Raw genomic sequence first — 14,117 nt, 5'->3', positions numbered from 1 at the left:
GTTGAGCATATTTTATTTATTATTTTTAGGCTCAGTCTGGGAGGCTGAGGCTCGGTCTGGGAGACTGAGGCTCGGTCTGGGAGGCCGAGGCTCGATCTAATGGATCGAGGTAGTTGTCTAGTGGGACTAGGGAGTCAGTCTGGGAGGCTGGGAGAATTTGCTAGTGGGACTAGGGAGTCAGTCTGGGAGGCTGGGAAAGTTTGCTAGTGGGACTAGGGAGTCAGTCTGGGAGGCTGGGAAAGTTGGCTAGTGGGACTAGGAAGGACAGTCTGGGAGGCTGGGAGGCTAGTGGGACTAGGTGGATTATGTGATTATTATTTGGTAGCTTATGTGATTACCTGATTTACTGATTATGTGTGCATACTTGTGATTGTGTTACAGACACATGGATACATCAGGCACCGGAGACTCAGATACCACTGGACCTCTACCCATAGTGTCGGATGACATTGTGTCATCAGAGCATGAGGTGCATACCTCAGACTACACGAGCACAGACGATGACTTTCAGCGCCGTCTGGCAGAGATTCCGGCACCCATACCTTTCGCTGATGAGCATACTGATGACTCCTTGCCCTTCGCTTTACCCGAGGGTGCCTATGAGCCTATTGATGGCGATCCTGCTGAGTATCTTCCCCTTGTTGTGATTCCAGCTCCGATTCCTCTTGCTTCTTATCCAGCACACGAGCTATTACCAGACGCCGAGGCTGACGGTGACATTGATCTCTACGAGGACGAGCCTTTTGAGGACGAGGTTCCTGATGCAGCCCCTTTACCCGCTGGCGGTCTCTTGATGATTGCTGATGCCCCAGCTGGAGACTCGCCCGTCCACTCACCAGTCCCAGACTCCTTTGAGTCTGTGGCATCTGCTCCGTCTCACGAGGTGAGCACGCAGCATTTTGTTCATGACTCGGACCCCGATCAGGCATCTTCTGCCGCCCCCATTCCGAGCTTTGTGTTCGAGCACGATGATATTGAGGACTCTGATCCCGTTTTTCCTCCAGGATTTGATCCTGACCGCGATATTGAGTATATTCCTATGGACCAGCACATGGAGGACCCTGTTGATCCCGTTGATCCTGCTGATCCTATCGACCCCATTGATCCAGAGTTTGATTTTGACATGGCTTTCGATGACCCAGAGCCTGTCTTGGCCCCAGAGCAGGCAGCTGCTTTCGATCCTGTACATGAGCATGACTTGGTACATGCTGACATTCCTGTTGTGCCCGTTTTGGCTGACCCGCCTGTTGGCGATCTTCCTATTGATGATGTCCCTTTGTTAGTTGCTGATCATGCTATTGATCCTTTGTTGACCCACCTTTGATTGCTGACGTCCCTGTTGACCATCATATTGATCAGGTTGATCCTGTCATTGCTCCTTTTGATCCTGTACCCATTGAGCCTGAGCACGCTCTATTTGCAGAGCATATGGATCCACCCGATGAGGAGGCTCAGCACGGTTGGATACCGGCTGACGAGGATGTTCCACCGCTTCCACCATATCACACTGAGGCACATCATACTGATTTTTCGTTTCAGATCCCACCGTTTGTACCTCCAGCAGGGCCTGGAGAGGGCTCTTCAGCCCACCCCTTTGGGCACATACCGATGCCTATGCCTTTCGTACCTCAGATGACACCTGTTCCATCTTCTGTTCATGTAGCACCATTCGATCCCACCAGCATGCCACTGCTTTGGTCACCTTCCTCTCCGATGCCACCCACTGATCCATATCATCCATTCCATATGGGACATACCATAGAGGACGTCTTGATGTCCTTTGTCCACCAGCATGATTCCCATACACAACGACTCCAGGAGCTCGAGAGAGCTCAGTCATCACTAGGTCCATATCTTGGTCAGACATCTTCATCTTTTCAGCCTTCTCGATCATTACCTCCTGACTATGCTGCCCGACTTTTGACCTTGGAGCAGCAGATCGCTTCTGTTATTCGCACTCAGCAGGCGATGGAGGAGGATTGGCTTCATTTACGCCGCTTACTCTATACTCACTTTCCCCCTCCTCCACCCCCATCTGCATAGAGCTCATCGGTGCCATAGTGGTAGACGATGGTGAGACGACCGCGATTGTGACTGCACAGCCTTTTGGAGACCATCTGACGATACTGATTTTTGTTGATATTTGTTGATGTACTGGATGTATGTGACATTGATGTGATATTGTTTTTGACAGGGGTGATGTAGCCCCTATTTGATTTGTGATTGTATGATACAGTGACGTACTGATACCCTTACCACATTATGGTCTCGATATATATAACAATCGCCGTATTCTCACCATATCTGATTTACTTGATTGCTTATTTATGTTTTGTGACATGGGATGTTGTATGTATGATATTTGCAACATGGGATGTTGGGACATGGGATGTTGTATGTATGATATTTGCAACATGGGATGTTGGGACATGGGATGTTGTATGTATGATATTTGCAACATGGGATGTTGGGACATGGGATGTTGTGTGTGATATATTGATAACATGAGATGTTATGTGCTATTATTATTACTATATACGTACGCTTTATTATGGCCTGACCAACGTACACATCTTTAGAAGATGGCGCCAAGACGACAACCTCAGCCGATGCCTACTACTCAGGACGAATTACAGCAAGTCATTGCGGCTGCTATTGCTCAATATGCTGCCTCGCAAGGAGGACCAAGCGGAAGTAGCTCGAACATTAACGGCAACCAAAATCCTCCTCATGGGTGCACCTACAAACAATTCTTGGACTGTAAGCCCATAAACTTCGACGGCACAGGTGGTGCTGTTGCTTTCGTCCGCTGGGCAGAGAAGACCGAGTCCGTACTTCGCATGAGCAAGTGCGCAGTGGATCAGCAAGTCACTTACATCTCAGGGCTATTTGTGGATGGAGCCCTATCCTGGTGGAATCTACAGGTCCAGACCCTTGGCGAAGCCGCAGCTTACGCACTGACCTGGACTGAGTTGAAAGAGCTTATGCGCAAGAAGTACTGTTCTCGTGCGGAAATTCAGAGGTTAGAGACCGAATTCTGGCACCTGAAGATGGAAGGTTCGAAGATAGCTGAGTACGTTCAGAGGTTCCACGATTTGTCGCATGTGGTACCCTATATGGTTACGCCCGAGTTCAAAAGGATTGAACGCTTCATCTGGGGATTGGCTCCTCAAATAATCAGCATGGTAACTTCTTCCAAACCTGCAACCATCACAGAAGCCATTGATCTGAGTGTGGCTCTCACCGAAGAGGCGATTCGGTTGAACAAGTTTGATGAGGTTGAGCCCAAGAAGAAGGAGACTCATGTGGAGTCATCTGGTGGTAATAAGCGAAAATTTTCGAGTTTCAAGCAAAGCACCGGGATGGTGGTTAAGAAAGGAGAATCGAATGCGCCAGCTCAAGCTACGGCTGGTGGTAGAAAGAAAGGGAAGGGATACATGGGTACACACCCCAAGTGCAACTCATGCCAAAAACATCATTCTGGTCGTTGCAGCCTGAGAGTTTGTGAATCATGTGGGAAGACTGGTCATACGAAGGATTTCTGTTGGGCTAATGCTGGCCGGGGAGGCCAAGGGGGATCTGGGAATAGGAATAACCGTGGTGGTAATGGTAACCGCCCACAAGGAAACCAAGGAGGTGATGGGAACCGCGCCAATAATGCTAACCAAGCGGGTGCCATGAATCGGAACCAGGGAAACCATCAAGCTGGAAACAATGGTGGAAACGGGCAAAGGCCCGGATGTTTCAATTGTGGAGATCAAGGGCATTTCAAGAAGAATTGCCCAGAGTTAAATCAGGCACGCGGAAGAGTGTTTAACATGGAAGCCAGGGAAGCGCGCCAGGATCCCAACGTTGTCACTGGTACGTTCCCTGTAAACCAACGCTATGCATCCGTTTTGTTTGATACTGGTGCCGATTATAGCTTCGTATCATTAGAATTTAAGAACATGCTTGGTTTAGCCGCTAGTAAGTTAGATATTCCTTACTCGATTGAATTAGCGAATGGGAAGTTAGTAGAAGCTAACGAGGTGATTCGAGGTTGCGTAATCGAACTGGGAGAGCGTGAGTTTGCTCTCGATCTACTACCAGTCCAATTGGGAAGCTTCGATGTGGTAGTAGGGATGGATTGGTTATCGCGTAACAAGGCAGAGATAGTTTGTCACGAGAAGGTTATTCGTATCCCGACCGATGATGGTGAGACCATTGTTGTTCATGGGGAAAAGCGTGAGACGCCGTTAAGGATGATTAGCTGCCTGAAAGCAAGGAAGTGTTTGCAGAAAGGATGTGTTGCTTTTCTAGCACACATTGTAGATAAGAAGGCTGCTGAGCCAAAGATCGAAGACATCCCTGTCGTGAGGGAATACCCAGAAGTCTTTCCAGAAGACTTGCCTGGCTTGCCACCTCAAAGGCAAGTGGAGTTTCGCATCGACTTAGTTCCAGGCGCTGCGCCTGTGGCTAAGGCACCCTACAGACTTGCCCCATCTGAAATGCAGGAACTGTCGACACAACTTCAAGAGTTGTTAGACAAGGGTTTTATCCAACCAAGCTTCTCGCCTTGGGGAGCTCCAGTTTTGTTTGTGAAGAAGAAGGACGGTAGTTTCCGTATGTGCATTGACTACAGAGAGTTGAACAAGCTGACGATCAAGAATAGGTATCCCCTGCCAAGAATCGATGATCTGTTCGACCAGCTTCAAGGTTCAAGCTTCTATTCAAAGATCGATCTTCGATCTGGATACCATCAACTACGGATACAGGAAGAGAGTATTCCGAAGACAGCCTTCAGAACTCGATATGGACACTACGAGTTTCTCGTTATGCCGTTTAGTTTGACAAACGCACCTGCAGTGTTCATGGATTTGATGAACCGAGTTTGTAAGCCATACCTGGATAAGTTCGTGATTGTATTCATCGATGACATCCTGATTTATTCAAAGACGAAGGCTGAGCACGAGCAGCATCTTAGAGCTATTCTGGAGCTGCTAAAGAAGGAACAATTGTACGCCAAGTTCTCTAAGTGCGAGTTTTGGCTACGTGAGGTGCAATTCCTTGGGCACGTGGTGAATGGAGATGGAATCCACGTGGATCCAACCAAGATCGAGGCGATCAAAGATTGGGAAACGCCAAAAACGCCAACCGAGATTCGGCAATTCTTGGGTTTGGCTGGCTATTATCGAAGGTTCATCGAGAACTTTTCAAAGATCGCTCAACCGTTGACACTCCTCACGCAGAAGGATAAGAAGTTTGATTGGGGAATCAAACAGGATGAGGCGTTTCAGATATTGAAAGACAAGCTTTGCAACGCGCCAATATTAGCTCTACCAGAAGGCACTGACGATTTTGTGGTATACTGCGACGCATCGCGTCAAGGATTGGGTTGTGTGTTGATGCAACGCCAAAAGGTTATTGCCTACGCGTCACGCCAACTGAAAGTGCACGAAAAGAACTATACCACTCATGATTTGGAGCTAGGCGCAGTGGTTTTTGCCTTGAAGATCTGGAGACACTACCTTTACGGTACAAAGTGTACAATCTTCACAGATCACAAGAGCCTCCAACATATATTCAACCAGAAGGAGTTGAATATGAGGCAAAGGCGATGGGTCGAGTTGTTGAACGATTACGACTGCGAGATCAAGTATCATCCAGGGAAGGCGAATGTGGTCGCTGATGCCCTAAGTCGTAAAGAGAGAATCAAGCCCATAAGGGTTAGGGCTATGGAGATGATAATTCAAACCGACCTTTCCTCACGCGTTCGTGCAGCACAGAAGGAAGCTCTCAAGGAGGGAAACCTTGAGGAAGAATATCTCCGTGGGATGGAGAAGATTTTGGTGCCAAACAGGGAAGGAACGTTGTGTTTTGAGAAAAGGATTTGGGTTCCTCTGTTTGGTGGTTTAAGAGAGGTTATCTTTGATGAAGCTCACAAGTCGCGGTACTCTATCCACCCTGGAGCGGATAAGATGTACCAGGATCTTAAAGTTTATTACTGGTGGCCTAGGATGAAAGGCGATGTTGCTATTTACGTGAGCAAATGTTTAACTTGCGCCAAAGTTAAGGCGGAATACCAGAAGCCTTCGGGACTTCTGCAGCAACCAAAAATTCCCCAGTGGAAGTGGGAAGAAATCTCCATGGATTTTATTACGAAGTTGCCAAGAACGCCAAAAGGCCATGACACTATCTGGGTGATAGTGGATCGCTTAACGAAGTCAGCACACTTCTTACCTATCCGCGAGAAGGATCATACAAGCAAATTGGCTGAAATCTACATGAGAGAGATTGTTACACGCCATGGAGTACCCCTCTCGATTATTTCTGATAGAGACGGAAGGTTCGTATCGAGGATATGGCAGTCCTTCCAGGAAGCTTTTGGCTCAAAGCTGAATATGAGCACAGCCTTTCACCCGCAGACCGACGGACAAAGTGAGCGGACGATTCAGACGTTGGAGGACATGCTGAGAGCATGTGTTATGGATTTAGGCGGTAGCTGGGATAAGCATTTACCCCTGGTTGAGTTTTCATACAACAACAGCTACCACACCAGTATTGGTGCCGCGCCATTCGAAGCGTTATATGGGCGCAAGTGCAGGTCGCCGCTCTGTTGGTCTGACGCAGGTGATAGACAATTGGTAGGTCCCGATGTAGTTCAGGAAACTACAGATAAGATCGCGCAAATCCAAGATCGCATTAGTGCGGCTCGTGACCGTCAGAAGACCTACGCAGATCTGAAAAGGAAACCTCAGGAGTTTGAGGTTGGGGATATGGTTTTGTTGAAGGTATCACCCTGGAAGGGTGTGGCACGCTTTGGGAAGCGTGGGAAGTTGAATCCGCGCTACATTGGTCCTTTCAAGGTTTTGGAAAGAATTGGGACCGTAGCATACAAGTTGGATCTACCTGCCGAACTGAATAATGTTCACGATACATTTCATGTATCCAATCTGAAGAGAAGTCCAACCCAAGTTAACGTTGCCATTCCTACCGACGAAATTCATATTGATGACACGCTCCACTTCGTTGAAGAACCAGTCGAGGTCACGGATTGGAAAGTTAACAAGACCCGCCGGAGCAGTGTCAAGCTCGTCAAAGTTCGCTGGAATGCTAGACATGGTCCTGAGTTCACCTGGGAGCGTGAAGACCGAATGAAAGAGAAATACCCCCACTTATTTCCTAAGAACCCTGCTTCTACAAGCAGAATTTGAAATTTCGGGACGAAATTTATTTAACGGGGGGAGAATGTGACAACCCTCACAAAACCAGGTATCCGTACGACTTAATTAACTATTAATTGTTGCCTAATTACTGTGCTTAACTGAGATTTATGATAAACTGCTACTTGATTATTGATACTTGTACATATCTGCATCATACTTTGATTTTCCGTCACTACATTATTTACTTACTGAACTCTAGTGACAAACATGATGCACAAAAGCACAGTAGCATTTGAACGGATAACCTATTGAACATGCTGATATAGCCAGCATTAGGCAAACACTGCCTCTAAAGGCCTGAACGAGCCAGAAATATTTTACTACACCCGTAGTGTGTGTAGGGATACAAGGGTTGTATAATTGCATCTCTAGGAATAAGATACAGAGATTGGATGTGCCTAAAACGTACTCTAAGCACAAAACACAGCACTTTTATCAACACACTAGCTTCTAGCTAATTAATAAAGTGCCAAAATATGAGGAATTATTCCTGACACTTTGCAGAATAAATTGTGTCGCTAAAAATATTATTTACAACGCTTAAAGGATTACGTAAGCACTTTAGCGGATTACTATCCGACCGAACAACCGGACTATACCCGGAACATAAAAATATAGCCAGAAATATTATTGGTATTTTTCTGAGCCAGTTAGGGTCCCTGATTACCCTAACACCCGCACTATAACGCATCAAACAACTAACGAGGTTAATCCCTAAAGTTAACCGACTTAACTTAACTAAACTCTAACTGAACGATCAAGAGCCAACCGGATACCCCCCCCCCTAATGGGATCGGTCACTATGATGTGACATAAGGGTACACCTTTTGATTATTTAATTTGATTTCGTGGATATCTAGACGACGCATAAACCGTTGGACGATGGCACAAATTTCTCTATATAAACACACACCCACACATGAGAGATCATCACATTCACCAACTTCACTCTCTCTCTTGCCCTCCTCTCCTCTCGGCCGTGACCACCCACCCCCATCCATCATATTTTCGGTTCTTGTCTTGCCATTCCAAGCTCACACAAGTGTCGGGGATCACGTACGAGGAAGCTTGAAGCAAGCGGAAGTTGGAGGACCTCGTTCATTTGCTTTTATCCACGCCATTTTCGCCAAAGATCTTCCCTAGCCCCGAGCTAGAGGTATAACATTTAAAACTCGTTCTTGATCGTATCTAAAGTGGTTAAAAGGATTTTTAACGGTTAAAAGTCGGTAACCCATCTTTTGAATCTAAAAGTCTACTAAAACTCGAATATTGTTGGTTAAAAGCATATAACGCGTGTAAAAGTCGTAGTACTTGAATATGTTGATTTTTGAGGCCCGATCTACGATGTGGTGGCTCTTATCATCGTTTAACCCGACTTTGTTAAGATCATGTATCTTAACATAAGCATGTTTCTAGCGGTACGAGGGTTAAAAGGTGAAACTTCACCACACGGGAAACATGAACTTGTGTAAAAGTGTTTTGACATGAAAAATAGTATTTAAAACGAGCCGATCTACGTATGTACAAGTGGTACATTCGTAGAACCAAGTGTCGAGAAAATCATGTTTTATATAAGTTGGATAACATGCTAACAAAGATGATTTTTATAAACTACAAGTGTATAAACACTTGTGAAACGAAAGATCCGACAAAATAACAATTTTTATAAAAATTGTCGGGAAGTTGTAAAGAATGATTTGTTCCAAAAACGGGGTTTTTGCAAGACTAAACTATTTTATACATAGATCCACTAAATATAACGAGATCTACACAATAGTTTTAGAAAAACTACAAGTTCATGTAATAATGCGATTTTACATACTAGTCTACAAGTTTGAAGTGTTGAAACTTGTTTAATGTGTTGGAAATTGATTGGTTGATTTAAAAGAAGTATTGGAATGATTTTGTAAGAGAAAATGATACGCTTAAAAGCGTGGCCACCTCCAGTTACAGGGGAAACTCTGGCGAAATTTTCTAAAAATCTAACACTTAGAATTATTTACAAGTGTTAGACTACTTTTGACATATTTTCAAATATAATTCGCCATGACTTTATTTACAAATATTCGGAGGTGGGGTTTTCACAAAAATAAACGTGATAAATATTTATTCGATAAATATATTTTTCACAACACTGTTTATGATTATTTTGTGAAAATGTATAAATATTATTTTTAGAGTAAAAATAATATTTACTAACTTTGTCGAACCCAAAATAATACAAACGCTTATACGACAAACATATAAGTTACAACGGTAATTACTATTACCACTTAATCGCCAAAACGTAACTTACGCCTTATCCGGAAATATTCATAAATACGGATATTGTCAACGTATTATTTTGGAAAGTATTATGTAAAGAGAAAATATATTATTTTTGAGAAAAATAATTATATTTTGGGAATGAGAAATAAAATATATTAAGTGAGACTTAACATTATAAACACGCATGTATTAATTCCCCCATCCTTGGGAAGGAGGTTCTCTACCAAGTATATACGCGGAACGGTTGTCTAACTGTTTCCCGAAAATGTAAACTATAAAGCTAAGGCACGGCCATCCGTCTAATAGAATTAGCACATGTAGGTCGTTGCGCAGCAGTTGGATATTTGGATTACTTGGTATTGTGATGCACTCACTGTGAGTTCATGTCCCCCTTTTCTCTTAACTGTTTTCAGTTTTATAAACTGCGGGGGTGAAATACATGTTACAATGATTATGAATATGTTTATACATGGTATGGTTAGCGTAAGGAGGGTTACTACTTAGATCATGTGAGTGGGTAGGCACAACTTGAGGCCATTAATCCTCGTAGTAGGACCGAGGGACAGGAGCGGTAGATCTATCTGGGTGTAGCGAGCCCAGCCCCAGGTCCAGCTGAACGGACCTCGGGGTGACTTAGTGCCCGACGCATAAATCCGCTAGGTTTGAGTCATCCCTACTTGCACTTCACACATATCAATGGCCTTGCAAACCATTGGTGATCTCTTTTTCCTTATTTGCTACATACCAGGTTTTTGATAAAGATAAAGGTTTATTTACTCACTTTCGCATGAACTCGCTCAACATTATTGTTGATTTTTCAACTTACATGTATTTCAGGAAACTAACGATCTGGCGCGGTATGGCTTGTTTTCCGCTGCATTAGGCCCGAGGTCATCCAGGGTTCGAGGCTTGTGACTCTTTCCTGGACAAGTCACAGTCCCTGAACCATGTTTATTTTAAGTTTGCATTTGTAATGTTTAGACAAGTTATGGTTGTTGGGTGTTAACCTGTTAAGACAATGTTTAATATTTTTATTATCAATGGATGATCTTGCATATTTTTAAATCATATAGCTTGTTATGATTAAGCTATGGTATTAAGAAGTCACACCAAATTAACCACGCTTCCGCAAAGCCAGGGTGTGACAGTTCTTCAACTGATCGACTTTATGGAAGCTTCGACGGAAATGTGTTTGGATCGTTTAGCAGTCTCGGAGACTTGTCGGTGATTCGGAGTTTCAATTTGTCTTTAGATCTGCCCTAATTTCTTCATTATTCACAGGTTAGACTCTAATTTCTTCTTTTTATTCATGATTTTGTGTTTGATTTAAGTTTATTAGTTAACACTTTATGTCGTTTTTTTTGGAATTACAGATATGACACAATTACCAGATGGTATGCTTAGTAATCCACAAATTAAGCAACCTTTTGGCTCTTTGGACGTCATCATGCCTTGGTGATATTTCATTTTTATTTTTATTTTTTTATTTTTGTTGTTGTTTCTTTTTTAATCAAATTTGATACGTGATGTTTGTTATGAATGAATTGACTTGAATTCCCCATTTTTTTTTTGAATTTGTAGGTATTGTTGTGATTACTGCGAGATACTTACTTGACGCATGATTTTGTAAGTCATTCGTTGATCGCTTTTTATCTTTATCTTTAGATACTGTTAGTGGTTCTATTGCAATTTTGTGGTAACCTTGTATTTAATATATCTATTGTTTTAGCTATTTGTGACACAGATTTAGTGTGTGATTTCAGGTTATACTGATGGAAGTGCCACTGCAATGTTAATCAATTGTTTCCACACTGCTACTGGTGCTGAAGCGACAAGTTATATATAACAATGGAATAATATATCCATCAACTGGATGGCAGAAGGATTGATAACTGGAAACGGAGATCGAGAAAAAGAAATCAACAAAGGGTACACAGTGCTTGAAATGCTTAAAGATGCTTGCTTGCTCGAAGACGTTGGTTCAGATTACGTCAAGATGCATGATTTAGTTAGGGATATGGCTATCCGGATAGCTAGGGAGGGCCCGATGTTGATAAATAAATCTGCATCGAAATTAAACCAATTGGCAAGAGTATGGATCGAAAATGTTGAGTGGGCTTCTCTGTGATGGATAACGGTATTAGTATTGTACCTGATTATCCAAACTGCCAGAAACTGTCTACTTTGCTTCTTCAGAGGAACCCACTTTCTAAAAACATTCTCGATTCGTTCTTTATGCAGATGTCGCATCTTAAAGTACTTGACCTCTCTAAAACCGGCATCAAGTCATTACCGGAGTCGGTTTCAACTTTGTGTAGCCTTCGAGATTCCTTCATTAACCATGCTTAAAGATCTGAGAGTGTTGGACTTGTCACATAGCCGTTTTTGGGGGTTCTTAGTGATATAGTCGGCTGTCATGGAACCAAATTTGGGGGTTCTTGGTGGTATATTGGGCTTTCATGGGAAAAGAAGGCGTGTATCCGGAAGCATACTCATTTGAAGGCATTCACTGTCAATTAGGTAAGTAATTACAGCCCATTAAAGGCATATTAGTCTTTTTAACTTTTTTTTTATAATATGTTTTTATTTATCTATAGTAATGTTGATAATATTGTGTTTATAGGTGAAAGAGGAAGTTGAATCAACAATATAAAAACATATAGCTTCCATGAGCTGGTGGAATGACAATTACGCATGTGGATGTTACGTATGACGGGAAGTGGATTTTGGTCACGAGCGATGGGAAGCAAGAACGCCATCTGGTTGCTACGGTGGGTAAATTTAATGTGATATGGAACTTCCAACAGGTGAAAGATGGGTCCCACAAATGCTACAGAAATCAAGTGGGACTGAAGAGCTGCTACTGCTACAAGATTGTCCCCAAAGACGACTTAATTGTTGATAGTCATTTCATGCACGAGAAATTTGCAGTTAGTGATTCACCGGAAGCCCCTCTGGTTGTTTCTACTCCAATGAAAGTCAACTCTTTCAGTATATGGAGTAGCAGGCTTTCTTATGCTTACTCACTGGTTTTTGTTTGTTTCTTAATCTTCTTAGCAGTTAATTCTGTTAAACGATATCGTGGAAAAGTTGATTGTACTTTAGTTGTTAGCAACTATATTGTTGTTATGGATTTATGGCTAAGGAGAACCTGAATGCTTGGTTTATATTCGAGCTCACATGGCTTTTTGCGCTTGACCTTCCGCCCTATAACCCTATTGTTGTATATCTGCAAGAGGTGACAAAACGGGTCAAACGGTGGGTAATGGGTCAATACAGGTTTAGCTTGTAGCAGGCTGTTTTTCATGTGGAGAGCCTTTGAAGAAAAGACCCCATGTAAATCAATCCTGATTCGTCGAGGTGTGTAGATTCAGGACCCGATATGCTGCAGGTGAGGGATGGATTTAGAGAACTGTGATTATGTTCTAGCCTCGTGCATCATAAGCTGCTCAATATGCTGGTGCATCTTGGTTTGGTTAAAAATCCCGCTGCCATGAAATCAGTTCTCAATTAAAGGCTTATGGAATCTCTTGAGGAGGTTTAATGGATCTAAGCGGTGGAAGAAAGTGGTGGGTGTGGCCTTTCTTAACACCTTCTAGACGATATGGAAGAAGCATAGAAACGAGCTGCAGTTCAATGGGTCGATTGCCAAGGTTTTGGAGGAGATGCAAGAAATGCATTTCTGGTTAGCTAAGTGTGGATCTAAATTTATAGATCTTGATTGGGGTTGGTGGCGTGAGTTCAATGTTAGAAATTTGATCAATTGATGTCTTGTATTTTGTTGTTTGGGTGCCAATGGCTTACTGCATCTATTTCTATTTGTTAATATAATGTTGTTAAAAAAAGATAAACACGATGTACAAACGGTCGAATATGGTTTTAATGTATATTGATTATACTAAGATTTGGTTTTTTGTTTATGGTGTAGGAAAAAATGGTCTCATTTCTTTGAATTAATCGCTTTTGGTTGTATCTTGAAGTATGTTAGTTTTTATTGCATTACATGTATGAATTTGATTAATGAAGTCAATCACTTTTGATGTAAATTATTTAATTAACTTGGATTGTTTTTTTTTTTTTTTTTTTTTTTTTTTTTTTTTTTTTTTTTTTTTTTTTTCGAACGGCCAACAAATCAATCCCGAGTACTCTCGGGGTACCCACTGGACAAACGGAGTACTCCGAGAGTAACCCGAGTCGTCTACCACCATTTTCGGGGAAAACCTGGTAACCCACCTCCCCGTAGACACGACGGTGAACTTGTATTGTATGATATAAAGATATTTATGTATTTTGTATAATGGAAGCATGTTGGTAAATTCGACTCCAGTTGGAGATATATTTACTGTTAGTTTTTCATTATGTTAGTTCATCATCACCATACTTAGTAAAATACCACCAATAGCAAAGCTAAGTTAGGGTTTGAGCAGAGTAAGATGTAGACAACCTTACCTCTACCCTGTAGAAATAGAAAGGTTACTTCCAGTGTCGGCTCGATAGTTAGTTATATTAGTAAGGACATGTTTGTTATCCATTAAGGAACGGAATGAATTATTCAACACATATTTTGATCTAAGTTTAATGCATTGTTAAACAATATAATCATGTAGTTTAGGGGTGTTTACGGTCCGGTTTTTACGTTAAAGC

At 42.6% G+C, this 14,117-nt stretch overlaps 1 long non-coding RNA gene across 2 annotated transcripts; it reads left to right on the top strand.

The window, feature by feature from the left end:
- The first annotated feature begins 10,620 nt into the window (after positions 1-10,620).
- On the top strand, positions 10,621-13,113 carry LOC110877729. 2 transcript variants are annotated; one of them, XR_004866394.1, is made up of 7 exons: positions 10,621-10,754; positions 10,847-10,928; positions 11,055-11,099; positions 11,237-11,610; positions 11,715-11,993; positions 12,097-12,430; positions 12,534-13,113. It is a non-coding gene; the product is annotated as an uncharacterized LOC110877729 (long non-coding RNA). The 2 variants fall into 2 exon arrangements; XR_004866393.1 differs by having other exon boundaries at positions 11,237-11,993.
- The last annotated feature ends 1,004 nt before the right edge of the window (positions 13,114-14,117 follow it).

The sequence above is a fragment of the Helianthus annuus genome, chromosome 9 (assembly GCF_002127325.2).
Source record: "Helianthus annuus cultivar XRQ/B chromosome 9, HanXRQr2.0-SUNRISE, whole genome shotgun sequence".
NCBI lineage: Eukaryota > Viridiplantae > Streptophyta > Magnoliopsida > Asterales > Asteraceae > Helianthus > Helianthus annuus.
Note: the sequence above shows the minus strand (reverse complement) of the source record. Positions and strands in the feature narration are given on the sequence as shown.